Source organism: Physeter macrocephalus, chromosome 16, assembly GCF_002837175.3.
Source record: "Physeter macrocephalus isolate SW-GA chromosome 16, ASM283717v5, whole genome shotgun sequence".
Lineage (NCBI taxonomy): Eukaryota > Metazoa > Chordata > Mammalia > Artiodactyla > Physeteridae > Physeter > Physeter macrocephalus.
The window spans coordinates 56,688,781-56,702,643 of record NC_041229.1 but is presented as its reverse complement, the minus strand read 5'-3'; the positions used below and the strand labels follow the sequence as shown (position 1 = coordinate 56,702,643).

The window sequence follows — 13,863 nt, the reverse complement described above, 5'->3', positions numbered from 1 at the left end:
TGGGGACAGGTGTGTGTGTGTGCATGTGTGCATGTGTAGAATACATGGTCCTGAAGGGACAGTGGCACCAAGAGAAAAAGGAGGGCATTATTTGTGGGGAAGACTGATAATGCCCCTCTGGAGAGAGGAGGTCTCAGAACTGTGGACAAAGCTGAGGGTGGGTGCTGCTGCCCTGAACTCAGAGACAAGGTCTAGTTGGATTAAGTGGTTCTCCCAGTTTTACCTTGCAATAAATCAGCTGTTCTGTGAAGACTTTCAGGTGCCCTTAGGCCAAAAGGGTTATTCACTCTAAGGACACCCTGTCCCATGCAACCCCTGTCAGGAGTGAGGGCCAGCCTTGGTCCCGTGAGAACTAGAAAAGCAGCCAGGGGCTGAGGAGGCAGAGCCAGGGTGCTTCTTATCACTGCCTCTCTCTGCAGATGCTTTCCTGGACTCATGGGGGAGGACAGACACCCCGCAGTCCTCCCTTCATCTGTCCCTCAATATGGGCCACACCTGGAGACTGACTGAGGGCCAGAGCTGACTCTGAACACCAAACCCCCAGTTCAGCAAGGGAACATGTGATTGGGCCAGCCTGGGTCACGTGCTCATGCTCACCCAGTCAGGAGCCAGGATCCCAGGTGAGTAAACATGGCTGCCAGGGCCCCACCCTCAGTGTGACCCTCAGAGGAGTTCTCAATGGGCTCAGCTCACCCCAGACGGTGCCTGCCTGCCAGCAAAAACCAAAGATTATTCAAATTCAAAGGAGAAAAGTTCACAATGATACAAAAGGAGTATACATGCCACATTAAAAACAACCTAGGCACAGAGGAAATACAAAGTAGGATAAAGAAAAAGCGACAGACACACTCCAAAGCTCTACCATGAGGACCCGGGAGCCACAGCTGAGGCCTCGCCAGGCTAGCATTCCGTCTGAAAAGAGCGGAGAGCAGAAGCCCTGGCTGCCTGGCATAGGGAACACCACCCACCCACCAGCCTGCCCCATCCACCACTGTACCCCATGGCAATCTGATCACCTCTCTGAGCCTCTACTTTCTCATCTGCCAAATGGGGGTGCTAATCAGCCTTACCTCTCGGGGTAGTGGTTGGGACAACCCCGAGGATGCATTTTAATAAGGGGCGGGCCCAGGGTCTAACAAATGATAGGCACTCAGCATTTGCTAGTTGTCTCCATGTCTTTCCTCCCACACCAGGGTCCCACAGACTTTAAATAAAGGACCTGCCCCCCGCTGAAGATTAGCCTGAGGTGCTTCTTGTCTCCCTCATGAGTGTTAGGGCCTGGTTTACCTTCAGCTACTATTTCCCTTGGAAGCCAGAAGCACGTCCAAATGTGAGCACAGACTGCTGGCCAAGAGTCCCCAGCTGAGCATTACCAGTGCTCTAGGAGGTGCTAAGGGCCTTAATAAGGCCAGCTACCATCCGTTTAATGTGCCCATGGCCTTCATGTTGCTACTCTGGAAAGATTGGGGCTGGCCTGGTCCCTCGCACACCTCATTCTCTGGCGGCTGCTGGGAGACAGCAAACCCTCTGTGGAGGTTTGCCAGGCAGACAAAACCCAGGCCTGGAGCTGCTCTCCTGCACTGGCTGGCTGCTGGCTCACCGGATAGAAATTCCATCTGCCTGGGTCTCCAAGGGAGGGCTCTTCAGCACAGGCCTGGGAACCACAAGCCCCCTGGAGGGGAGGGGGAGCCTGGAGCCCTGAGTTTACCGTCTGACCCCTCCCTCCCTGTCCCAGCCTAGCCTGGGGCAGCTTGGGACCCCCAGTTCCTCCTGGAATCTCTATTTGGGTTTGGTTTGGGGTTGGAGTTCGTTTCCATTCAGGGCAACTTGATCTCAACCCAGGCCCCAATCCCTACCCCCATCCCTGCCCCTCTGGAGGGGGCTTGACTTCCCCGACATGCTGACAGGGCTGGCTCCTCCAGACCTCCCACCAAGGGCATGGGTTCAGTTGACTTTGATGTCCTGAAAGGAGGCCTCCCAGCCTCAACCCCCTCTCCCCCAATAGTAAATAAGTCAGAGGCTGTGAAGCCAAATGCCACCTGGTGGAGTAAAACAGAAAAAGAAAAAGAGCCGTAGGGAGACAGAATAGGTGGGGTAGAGATACCTCTGGACCAATTCCTTACTGTGTGACCTAGAGGAAGACAGTCAACCTCTCTGAGAGGCGGCTGAAATGACCACATGAATACCTCTGAGAAGGCGCATGTGACAGATGACCAGGTGACCAGTACAGTCCCTTCCAAGGCCCAGTCAATTACTATTCTTTGCCTTTAATGAGTATGGATGCCTTCGGCCCACACTATGCTTTGGTTAAAAAGTGAATGCATTTTAGTCCTGCTCTCAACGAAACTGCAGGCCAGAGGTCTAAGTCCTAGATGAGTAAACTGAGCCTCAGAGAGGAAAGGCACACTCAGAAAGGGAGTTGGCAGGGGGACGGGCTGGGCACTCCACCAAGTGTGTTACTGCCTGTGCTCCACAGATGAGGAAACAGAGGATCAGGCAATTACACGAATGTCCCAGATTTTTTGTCAGGGAGGGTGTGCAGGGTAGGGATGGAGACCCAAGAAAGGCTTAACCAGAGGTCTTATCTGTCCTCTTCCCTGGCGGGCCTGAGATCAACGTCCTCAGTGTGGCTCGTGGCCTCAGCCCAGCTTTGTCCCCGGGCACCTGGTTTTCCTGCCCTTACCTCTGCATCATGTCAGGTCACCAGAGCTGCTCAGAGAGCCCTGCACTGTTCAAGCCCCTGAATGCCTCACATTCAGAGAAAGCCTAGAACATGATAAGCCACAAGCTACCCACCAGTTGACTGTTCACCTAAAATTATTATGCCCTTGCTGCCATGAAACTGGAGGTCAGAAAGGCTGAGTGCCTTGTCCAGAATCGCATGTTATGGCATCATCAGAGTTGGGGTCAGACTCAGGTCTGCCTGTCACCAGAGCCTTCCTCCCAACACTGAGACTTCAGGGTCTTGTGTAGGGCAGGAGCCCCAGCTGCGAGGGCCACAGCCTTCCCTGCTTCTACTGCTGTGTGACCCTGTACGGAGAGTTTTCATGGTGTCTTAAACCACAAACATTTATTTCTCACAGCTCTGGAGGCTGGGAAGTTCAAGATCAAGACACTGGCGGACTTGGTGTCTGGTGAGGGTGCTCTTCCTGGTTTGCAGATGGACAGCTACTTCCTGTGTCCTCGCATACTGGACAGAAATCATCTCTCTTCTTGGTGTCTCTTCTTGTAAGGGCACTAATCCCATCGGGAAGGCTCCACCCTCATCACCTCATCACCTCCCAAAGGCCCCACCTCCAAAAACCATCACCCTGGGGATTAGGGCTTCAATACATGAACTTTGAGGGGACGCAAACATTTGGTCCGTGGCACGTGGATACCACAGGCAGTGGACTCTTGTGTCCAACCTGACGTTTTTGGCAGCACCTTGATGGGGATTCTAGGATTCCATATGCAAAGACTGCATGTGGTAAAAGGAATCTCTGGCTTTAATGTAATATAATACTAAGATATCATTAGTGTGGCTTTCTGATTCAACAGTTCTTGAATTCTAGCATTACATTAGTCTAAGCTTCCATTATCCTGTGATTCTAAGATCCTGCAATTCTATGTTCCCCTGAAAGCTTAGGCTCTGAGGAATAGGAAAATCCAGCTGGTGGTACCAGGGTGGGTAAAGAGGCAGCTTTTCCATCCTATGGACTTTTCTAACAACGATGAGCAATGTGCTGTTTGGTTTTCATTGCATTCAAAGGAAAGCTTGGCCAAGCCACATCAGACTGTGAGTTCACCCACCCTGGGCAGGACAGCCCATGGAGCCAGAGGGGAAGGAGGAGGAAGGGAGGAAAGAGAGGGGGGGAGAAGCGGGGGACAGGGGGAGAAGGAAGAGGCAGCATCAACCTACCAGGCTGGAGGTGGCCAGTGCTCCATCCCCTTCAGTGAGGGTCTGAGTTGTGTGTGGCGCTGTGCTGGACACCAGAATCCTGTGTCACTCTTCTCTGGTCCTCATGCACCAAGCTGGGAGTGGAGAGCCAAGAGCAGGGACAGATAAGCAGACAAGAACATATGAGAACAGGAGCAGTGGGTGCGAAGGCAGTCAGGGAGGGCTTCCAAGAGGAGATAATATCTGCATCAGGAGTCGAAGACAGTAGATCAGTAAGGGAAGGGTGCCCAAGAGTCTGGGGAGTGGCATCTGGTTCCATGTGGCTGGAGCCTAAAAGGAGAAGGCAGGAAGTAGTGAGAGCTGGGGTTGTAGAGTCACCAGGGGTCAGTCCATGCAGGGCCTTGACTGCCATAATAACCTTGGACTCCACTCTGAGGGCAGTAGGGAATCAGGACATTTTTTGTGGGTGGAATGCGGTCACTGGGCACCCTGAGAATGTCACAGCTAAGGGGCCTAAGATCATGGGGTCCAAACTTAACTGTACCTTCAGTTAGGAGGTGAGGACCAGAGAGCAGAATGGCTCACAGTCACCCAGTGCGTCAGCCCCTTATGGTCTCACCCATGTTGCCAGGTTCTTTCCCCCATCCAGTTCTCCTGGCAATAGAGGATCTCACAGACTCTGAGCCTGTGGCTCTCCACACCCAGCTGCCCATTACGCTTTGGGTTGTGGAAACCACCCTGCAAGCTCAGCACAGCTACCAAAGCCTCCTTAGGACAGGATGGAGTCAAACCTGGGTTTTCTGGCATATTCCACCTGCAGTAAGGGGTGGCTTTACATGTCCTCAGTCCCTTGCCAGATGTCATGGTGCTGGAGGAGGTTACCCCAGACCCCTTGGCTACCTAGGAAGAACTTTGGGATGAATCGAGCGGCCAGCAATGGGAGAATGGCGCTGTCAGCCAGCGTATGTGACAGAGCCCAGTGGAGTTCCGCTGTTTTCCACCCCTTAGCCTGAATGTCCTTAATAAGGGATAGAACCCAAGAGACAATACACTTGGCCAAACTTCAGGCAGCCAGTGGTCTTAGCACTGGATACTCTGGCCAACAAATGGTCCCATCTTCACATTTATTATAAACTCTTGGGCCATTATCTAAAAATTGTCCACTTCAAGATAGAGAACTCTGGGAATCTCTTGCCTCTCAGAAACTCACAATATAAATCAAAATCACACAGATCTCAATACAAGACCTTGTGTCAGGCCTCTCCTTATTCCTTTCCAAGTTACAGACTTACTGGTAATAACCAAGATACACGTTTCCACTTCTCAAAATACACAATTCTGGGCCCTTGGAAGAGACATTTAAGAGAACTTTCACATCCCTGAAAGGTCCCAGATAGCTAGTTTAACTGAGAGGCATAATGGCCTCCTCAGACAAATTCTTTTAAAATTCCAATTCAGCAAATAAACTCCTAAATGAGTCTTTGTCTTGCCCCAGGCCTTAATCTATCTTTATAAATTTTCAATCTTGTCCCCATCCCAGCTGGAAGCCAAACCAAGGGTGCATACTCCCCTGGGACCCTTTAACCATAGATTGTCCCACAGGCCTGGCAGCTACTCATCTGATATGGGACTCCTGTGAACCTAAACTTCCACTAAAAACAACAACCTGTCAGGTGCAGCTGTACACCATTCTGGTGACTGTGGTCTTCTTGCTATCAGTCTGGGAGTGTTCATTGATTTATAATCTAGAGGCCCAAGCCCTCCAAATAAGTCATGGTTTCAACCAAACATGGCAATGTTGAGGCCCACATCAGCTAGCAGGTCCCCACTTGGAAAGGATACCCCAGTCCCACATCCCAGATGACATTGCCCTGGCCCAGAAGCTCACTGCTGGAGATGACATTGCCTCAGAAACTCAATCACCTCTAAAAATTAAAATCCTGCAGGTAATGACTGTGATATCCTGCCACCATATCCTGCTTCTAACCTGACTCTGTCTGTCCATTCTGGGTTGGTCCGCATTGGCTTCTGATCTCTGTACTGGTCATAGCCTCTCTGGGCAGCTTCTGGCCACCCAATGGGGCCTCAGTCTTCTGCAGATGATTCGTGTCTGTCTAGATGCCACACAGCTGGGCCTCCCAGAGCCCACCTCTCTGACTCCCAGACCTGGGTCACCAGACCTGCTGGGGCCCAAAGCAGTTGTGGCCACAGAATCGTTTGGCCAGGTCTGTTCTCCATGGGAAGTGGTGTTCTTGCCTGCAAGAAGATGGGGCTGAGCTTATAAGACAGGACTTCACCCAGGTCTGAAGGAACTGCTCATCTGTCCCAGACCATCTGCCTTCCTGGAGACCACTAAACTTGACCCGACCATATAGCAATGTTGTAAAGGCCCTAGCGTCTGATAGTGGGTAATCCTGTCCCAGTCAACCTGCTCTTCCAGAGGACTTACTGGGGACAAAGTCAGACCCTGGGGAAGCAGCTCTCAGGGTAGAATTTTAGACCTGGATAGGCCAGAGGAGATGATACTTTTAGGTTACAGAGTCACCAATGCCCCTGAAATCACATAATAGCAAAATGTCAGTCATGTGCAGAACTTCAAAGCACATCTCCACCCACGATCTCACTGAAATCTTCCAACACTTTTTAACAAGGGCAAGAATGAATTTTCTCATCTCATGGAACCCTTGATGCAGGGAAGTGTAGTGACTTGTGCAGCATCTTGCAACAAATATAGACTGGAGCTAGACAGTGAAAAACCATGGGCTGTGGGCAGACAGATCCTGGTCAAAATCATAGGCCAGGGTAACTTTGAACTGGTCACTTCACCTCTCTGGATCTCAGTCTCTTCATTCATAATATGAGGCTAATAATTCCTATTTCACAGGACTGTTGGGGGATCAAATCAGCATATGTCTGTAAAATACCTGGTTCATTTCCTGGTGGCTCACCTTGTACCTGGTGTCATTCTTAGAACTCAGCTCCCTCACAGCATCCATACTTGCTACTCTGGGAGCCAGCCAGAGGGGATGGGCACTGAAAGAGCCCTGTGTCTCTCCAGCTCCACTGATGGGCCCCTAGCAGCCTACCAGTGATGTCGTGATGTCAGATGCCCTCCTCTCAAACTCAGAGTGGCTGGGCCCCAGGACCGGGTTCTGTGCCCAGTGTGAAGCAGTATCCTCTAAGGACTGACTTGGTATCTCCACGATTGGATATAAGATTCCCGCGCCAGCTGACACCATACTCCAGCTTAAAGTACCTTCAGAATGTGGCACAGGCTCCTTCCATGGGTCCCTGGGTATGGGTCCTGGATCTGTTATGGGATCCAGAACAAGCTGTTAAAACTCTCTGAGCCCCAGTTACCTTGTCATTAACATAGGAAATATAAAACCTAGCTTGAAGGTGGTCGTGAGATTGAAATGCAAGAAGGCATGGACAGCAATTAGCTCAGCACCTGGAACGTGGTTAAGTGCGAACTTTGATGATGGGCGCTCAGTAAAGTTTCATTGACTGGATGAGCATCCTTCCCTCTCCCCATTTTACAGAAGAGGAAAACAGAGGTCTGGACGAGGGAAATGACTGGCTCACTCTGGTGGCTAGTATCTAGAGTGCTCAGAAGTCAAAGCTCTGGCCACTTCCTTCCCAGTCTTTACTTCTTCTAAGAAGGCCCTTTCTGATTGGATTTGGGGAAAACCTTTGGTGTTTCTGCCCATCTGGCAAATCCCAGAGTGGCTGGATCCACCCACATAGCTGCAAGTGGACAGGCCTGGGGAAGGGGAAAGGAGACACGAATCCTGGTCTCTCTCCAGCTCGTCCCCAAGTCTGGACTTTCTGGAAGCCACACCCTGTCCCCAAGTCCCTCTGGAAGCCTTGGCAGCCTTATCTGCAAAGGGGAGGAGAAAGGGTTCTGAAGTCAGCCAGGGCATGTCAGAGGGAGGAGAAAAGCAGGTCAGAGAGGGACACAGAACACCCCACGTGACCTCAGCCATGCTCACAAGCACTTGCTGTCCTCCCAGACTGTGGACAGCCAGCGAGAACTGTCTGCCAGCCCTGACTCTGTCTTGAATTTGACGGTGATCTTGAGTGAAAAACCATTTCTCCTTTCAAGGCCTTGGTTTCCCCACCTATGAAATGGAAAGTTGAAATTGAGCAGGGGGTCCTCAGCCCACTAGTAGGAAGCAGAGTTTCCAGAATGAGGCCTGTGACCTCCCTGCTCACAGACCGCACACCCACCCTCAAGGGTCCAAGAATTTGGCTGTGGTATTTCATTTATCATCCTTGCGGTTTGCAGGTACCATGGTTGGCAGGCTGATTACTCAACAGGCTTATTACACTCCCCTGTGACTAATAGATTCTTTTTCTGTTTGTGTTTTAAAGCCATAGCAATAACATTGGCTCTCAGGGACACCGCTGAAATCACCATTATTCAGCCCGACCCTACCTACACGATAAACAGACCAGCAGAAACATCCCTTCTAGAAAAAGAGAGCCTCTGCTTCTCTCACGGTGGGAGCAGGTTCTTTGAGAAGCTGGTATATGTCAGGGTGGAGGGTGGATTTATGAAGTGTTGAGAATCATAGGATTAGGTCAGTTCTCTGGTCCCTTCCAGCTCTGACCTACACATTGGACCTCATCAAAGGGAGGAGCTGAACAGATACCATCTTCCCTTTGAAAGTTTGAGTGTGGGGTTAAGAGCCTGGCTGGGAGTCAGCACGGCTTGTGGTCCTGGCTCCACCAACTGCTGGCTGGGTGACCTTGGGCAAGTCCTGTCCCCTCTCTGAGCTGGTCTTCTTATCTGAAAAATGGGGGAAAAACAGTGACCTCTCATGGGAGGTGGAGAGGGCAGAATACCAGGAAGTCATGCGTGAGAAGCACTTAGCACAGGGCTTTGGCGTACAGTAGGAGCTCACAAGCTGGGCATTGTTACCATTAAATGTGGAGCCCTGAGTAGTGGGCTGGAGCGCAACAGGATGGGGGATGGTTACGGCCAACCCCAGGGGGGACTTCATGAAGGGTCCAAACCCCCAGGAAGGCAAGTCAAGGGCTGGTCACTGTCAAGGTCACCTGGCCTCTCCTTTTCCGACCAGTTCTGTCAAAACTGCAATGAACAAAATAGCCCAGCACAACACAGCAGCCCCAGCGTCTGTCATGCCAAATTGCTGAATTCTTCAGAGGGAGGAAGCAGAGGCTGCCTATGGTCTGGCTCCTGCCTCCCTGGAGCGGGTGGGGAAAGAAGAACCTTCTATGGTTGTCTGACACCCCTCAAGTCCTCCTCACAAGTATTCAAAGCTCCCTGGCTTCTTCAGGAGCCTGCTTTTCACTTGCCGTGGGCAGGAGGTCCTTACTGACAACCATCCACAGACCCATTTCCCTCCGTCTGTCGGTCTCCATCTCATGGGGCCCAATGTCCCCTTTATTATGTTGAAATAGTATCATGAAACGGTCTTCATTGATAACATAGTCTGCCTCCACACACAGTGAAAAAGCCAGTGTAACCAGTGGTGGGCTGATAAATGTTTAACAATCAAATCTCTGAAGGAAAAAAATAAAATGATTTATACGGGCATACCTTGTTTTATTGCGCTTCACAAATATTGCGTTTTTTTACAAATTGAAGGTTTGTGGCAACCCTGCGTGCAGCAAATCCATCGGCGCCATTTTTCCAGCAGCATTTGCTCACTTCACGTCTCTGCGTCACATTTTGGTAATTCTCGCGATATTTCAAATCCTCCACCAGCAAAAAGATTATGACTCCCTGAAGGTTCAGATGATGTTTAGCATTTTTTAGCAATAAAAGTATTTTTAATTAAGGTACGTACATTGTTTTTGTAGACATCGTGCTATTGCACACTTAACAGACTACAGTACAGTGTAAACATAACTTTTATAGGCACCGGGAAACCAAAAGATTCGTGTGACTTGCTTTATTGCGATATTTGCTTTATTGTGGTGGTCTGGACATCTCCAAGGTAGGCCTGTATCTTTTGCCAATTTCCATGGTGTGAATACTTCCACAATGGCTGATTTCAGACTACCAGCATGATGCCACTGAATGCAGAGTTAGAAAGAAACACACACCCCATCTGCTCTCATGTGACTTGGCTCCAGCACACCACTGAATAAAAGTGAAATGAAATAAATGGAAAGTAATTTATAATAAAAATACATATTTCACTAATTTTCGTGCCCAGGGCTGGCTACTCTAAGAAGACATAACAGAAGGATCTAACTGTGGGCTCACTGTGATTGAAACTGCCGTGCCTACAGACATGCCAGATCACTCAAACATCATGAGAAGTACTGCCATCAGTGATGTAATTTTTCCGAAATGGTGAATGGTGAACCAGTCTTAACAATGTTTTGAACAAAGGACAGTCTTCCCTCAATTTACAAGGTAATTGTATTTCTGGAAAATTCAGGGTGTATTAGAATCATGTAAAAAATACTTTGGGCTTATACACAGAATAGAGGTAGGTTTGAGGCACAGGTGATTACAAACAGGATTTTCATTCACACAAATGTCCCACAAGACTTTCCAATGTCCTCATTCGCAAAATGTCAGTGGAGATCCCCAATCACTGTGACATCGAAAAATCACTCCACAGATTTCCAGTACAGTCCCTTGGTTTCGTACTTGGCATCTGTCGAGATGCAGTGTCCCAAACACATACCCCTTCACCCCAGCAGGCCACTCTCCAAGACCCCTACCACACTAGCTTTGTTAATTTGATCATATACTATCTTCCAAATTGTGACTAGAGTTTATCCATCCATCCATCCATCCATCCATCCATCTCCTCGGTGCCAGGCCTGGTACTGAGACATAAGGATCCAGGATGAAGCCAACCTGACCCCTAACCTCAGGGATCTTCCAGGTAAGCAAGGAGACAGACACACACAGAGACATCACAGAAAATGACAGTGCAGGTGTGCCAAACGAGATGACAGAGGTGAGTGTCTTTGGTGGGTGTAGTTTACAGGCAAGAGCACCAGCTTTGATCTTAACATCTGAGTATGAACCCTACCTGGGCAGGTACTCACTGTGTGACCTCAGCAGAGTGATCACAGTCTCTGGGCTTCAGTTTTTTTCCACTATAAATTAGGGAGGTAAAAAGTCTGATTTCCCCTTCTGCCACCTCAGGGCTGCTGTGCAGATCAGCTGGGATAAAGCTCATGATGGGCCCACATGCCCTGGCAGGGGCCTCACAGAATCAGAAATAACCAGTCACTGGTCTTTCCTAGTGGACCTGTGTAGTTGGCTGCCAACCCCTGAGGTAAGGAGGCTGTTCTATGGAGACCAGATTGGGTGGATTTCCGCTGATGGGATAGTTAGGAGGTAGTCCTGGGCTTCCCAGACCAAGAGTCACAGTGACGTTAACTTCCAGGGTTGGCCCAGTGCCCTCACTGTGCCCTTCTCTGACAGGGCTGGGTAGCTGGGTGAGGGCCCACCACTCTGGGCCAGCCCTGATGTCCACTGACCATGTGGAAATCAAGAGAAGCCAGACAGTCCTAATGCCAGGGACACCTCACGCCCCGCCCCCAGTCAGTGGGGAAGGCAAACACCTCACTGGGTCATTGGCCCCTCCCCATCTTTTTGGCTTGTCTATGTCCCTCCCCAGCGACCTCCGTGTTATCGGTGGCTAACGGCCGCGTCTCAGTCCCTGTCATCCACAGCGTCCCGGCTGCCTCTGGGCCTGTGGCCTTCCTCCTCCTTGGCCCCTGTGACAGACCCCACACCTTCCTGAGGTGCGGGTGCCTCCCTCGGAGCCGGGCTCCCGGCTCTGGCCCAGCTCTCCTCTGCTGCATGACGCCACCTGGGGGAGAAGGAAATTGCCCCACTTCTCTGTCTTCCCCCAGCCCCGTGGCCTGCAAAATAGCAAACAGCTGCTGTGACCATGGGCTGCCCAGACCCCAGGGGCCCGGGGGGAAGCTGGCCAAGGGGAACTTGGAGAGAAAGCTCTTAATAACATACCTTCCCCAAGCTGCTTCCAAAGAAATTTCTCCTCACAAATCATTCCATAAACACTTAGCAGGCTCTCAGGAAAGCGTGCACGGCTCTCACCCGGCTATTAGGAGGCTCCTCACAAGTAAATTGAGACCAGGCAGCAGCGGGCCTGTGCCAAATCCCCCTTCCTGCCCTCTTCCCACACGGCCCCCCTTCACCACCCCGGGCCCTTCAGCTCCAAGGGCCGGGGTCTCCTCCCTTGCTGCTCTGGCCTCTCTTCAGCCTCCGCCCCCCTCTCCCTGCTGGGCAGAGGGTGCCCTGTTTCCCTGGAAACCAGCCCCCTACCAACCCCAGCTGCTGGGTTTCCAAGGGGCTGGTGTGTAGGCCTAAACCCCACTAAGACTTCTGAGAGCCACACCAGCAGGCCAGGCCTGGACAGACTGGGCCGGCCCACTCCCCACTCTGTCCCAGCCATCCTCAGCCGAGGCTGCTGGTGCCTCTCAGGCTGGGGCTCCTCAATAGGGAAATAGCTCTGGGTTCATCCAAGTCACGAGCTGGAAAATCCCTCCCATCCAGCAACTCCCCTCCAGGGAGAGTGTTGTGCAACTCAGCTGGCCAATATCCAGCGCTCGGCTAATATCCCACACGGATCGGGAATCACTTGATTGTTCGTTAAGTTGACGCATTTGCTCACAGGTTAGCAGCTTGCTCGTGTAATGACTGCCATTAGGGTCTCTGAGAACAATAGCAGGGGCTGGCACCCCGTATCGTCCTCCATTTTCCAGGGTTGGCTCTGGAAAATGCTTCAGGACTGACTGCCCCTTTTTCTAGGTTTGCCCAATATCATTTTGGAGAACAAAAAGCTCTATTGCAAACAAAAATCATCAGTGAAATAAATAAAACGTTTGGATGAAAATAAACATGCAGATTTTTGGGCACTGAAATTAGCATTAGATGGGCTTTGAGAGACAGGCCCCAGTCACAGATCTTGGGTCAAGCTCAGCCCCCCACTTACAGGAAGGCTGATCTTGAGCAAGCCTCTGTAAACCTCAGTTTATTCAACTCTAAAATGGGGATAAATCCTACCTACTTCAGAGAGCTGCCAGGAGAAGCTCACCTCACTCTGCCATCCCTTGACGAGTGGTCGGTGGTTCCTTCCGGGGAACTCGGAGTCTGGGGGCCTTGCCCATGACCCCGAGTACTGCTGTCTGTTCACTCTGAGAGTTCAATCAGCGGTCATTCATTCAGTCCCTCTTTCAGCAAATATTTAGGGAGCTCTTTTATACAACAGACACTAAGCAAGACGCTGACCAAGGCAGACACAGGCCCACCCTGTGAGGAACAAGCGGAACAGGAGAGACAAACACAAAAGGATAAGTAATGAATCACAATTGTGGTAAGAGTTACAATGTCCCTGAGTCAAAGGACTGAATATTTCCTTACACAGGGTAAGAATCAGACAAACCCAAAGCTGTAGGGAAACAGAAATCTAGGCCCAAAAGGCACCAGGGAGAGGAATCAGTCTGCGGGTCTGTTGTCTGCACGGGGAGAAAGAATGGAAGGAGGAATGGGTTCAGACATGGAGTAACAATATTAGTGATGATGTTGAGGATAATAATAATAATAGCTACCATCCTTAGGGTACCTACTCTGTGGCAAGCTTCGTGCTTTACTCTCATTATTGCGAATCCTCATCGCACTCTGTAACTTGCAGATGGGACACCAAAGTTCAGGAAGGTGAAGTGAGTTGCCCAATGTCACATATTTTAGAAGCAGAAGGGCCAAAATGCAAGCCCAGGGCTGTCAACTTTGAGGTAGGATGATAGCAGAGCCCTATCCCAGATCTGAAACAGCGGGGTGACCTCTGGAACCTGAGCAAAGTGGCATCACTCCACAGTGTGTGACCTAGGGGAGTCAAGACAGACCCTCCTGCCTCTTCCAAACCCCATCTTCTCAGACATCAGGGGCCTAATTCCACCCGCGGTGCCCGGCCTCAACCTCTGCACCTGTCCTTAGTGGGCCCTAGGTCGCCCGTCACTCT

At 50.8% G+C, this 13,863-nt stretch overlaps 1 long non-coding RNA gene across 1 annotated transcript; it reads right to left on the bottom strand.

Annotated features, from left to right (window-relative positions):
• Positions 1 to 603: 603 nt before the first annotated feature.
• LOC129391382 (uncharacterized) lies at positions 604 to 13,078 on the bottom strand. Its single transcript, XR_008615396.1, has 4 exons — positions 12,940 to 13,078; positions 9,447 to 9,632; positions 3,902 to 4,014; positions 604 to 709 (listed from the first exon to the last, which is right to left on the bottom strand). It is a non-coding gene; the product is annotated as an uncharacterized lncRNA (long non-coding RNA).
• Positions 13,079 to 13,863: the final 785 nt, after the last annotated feature.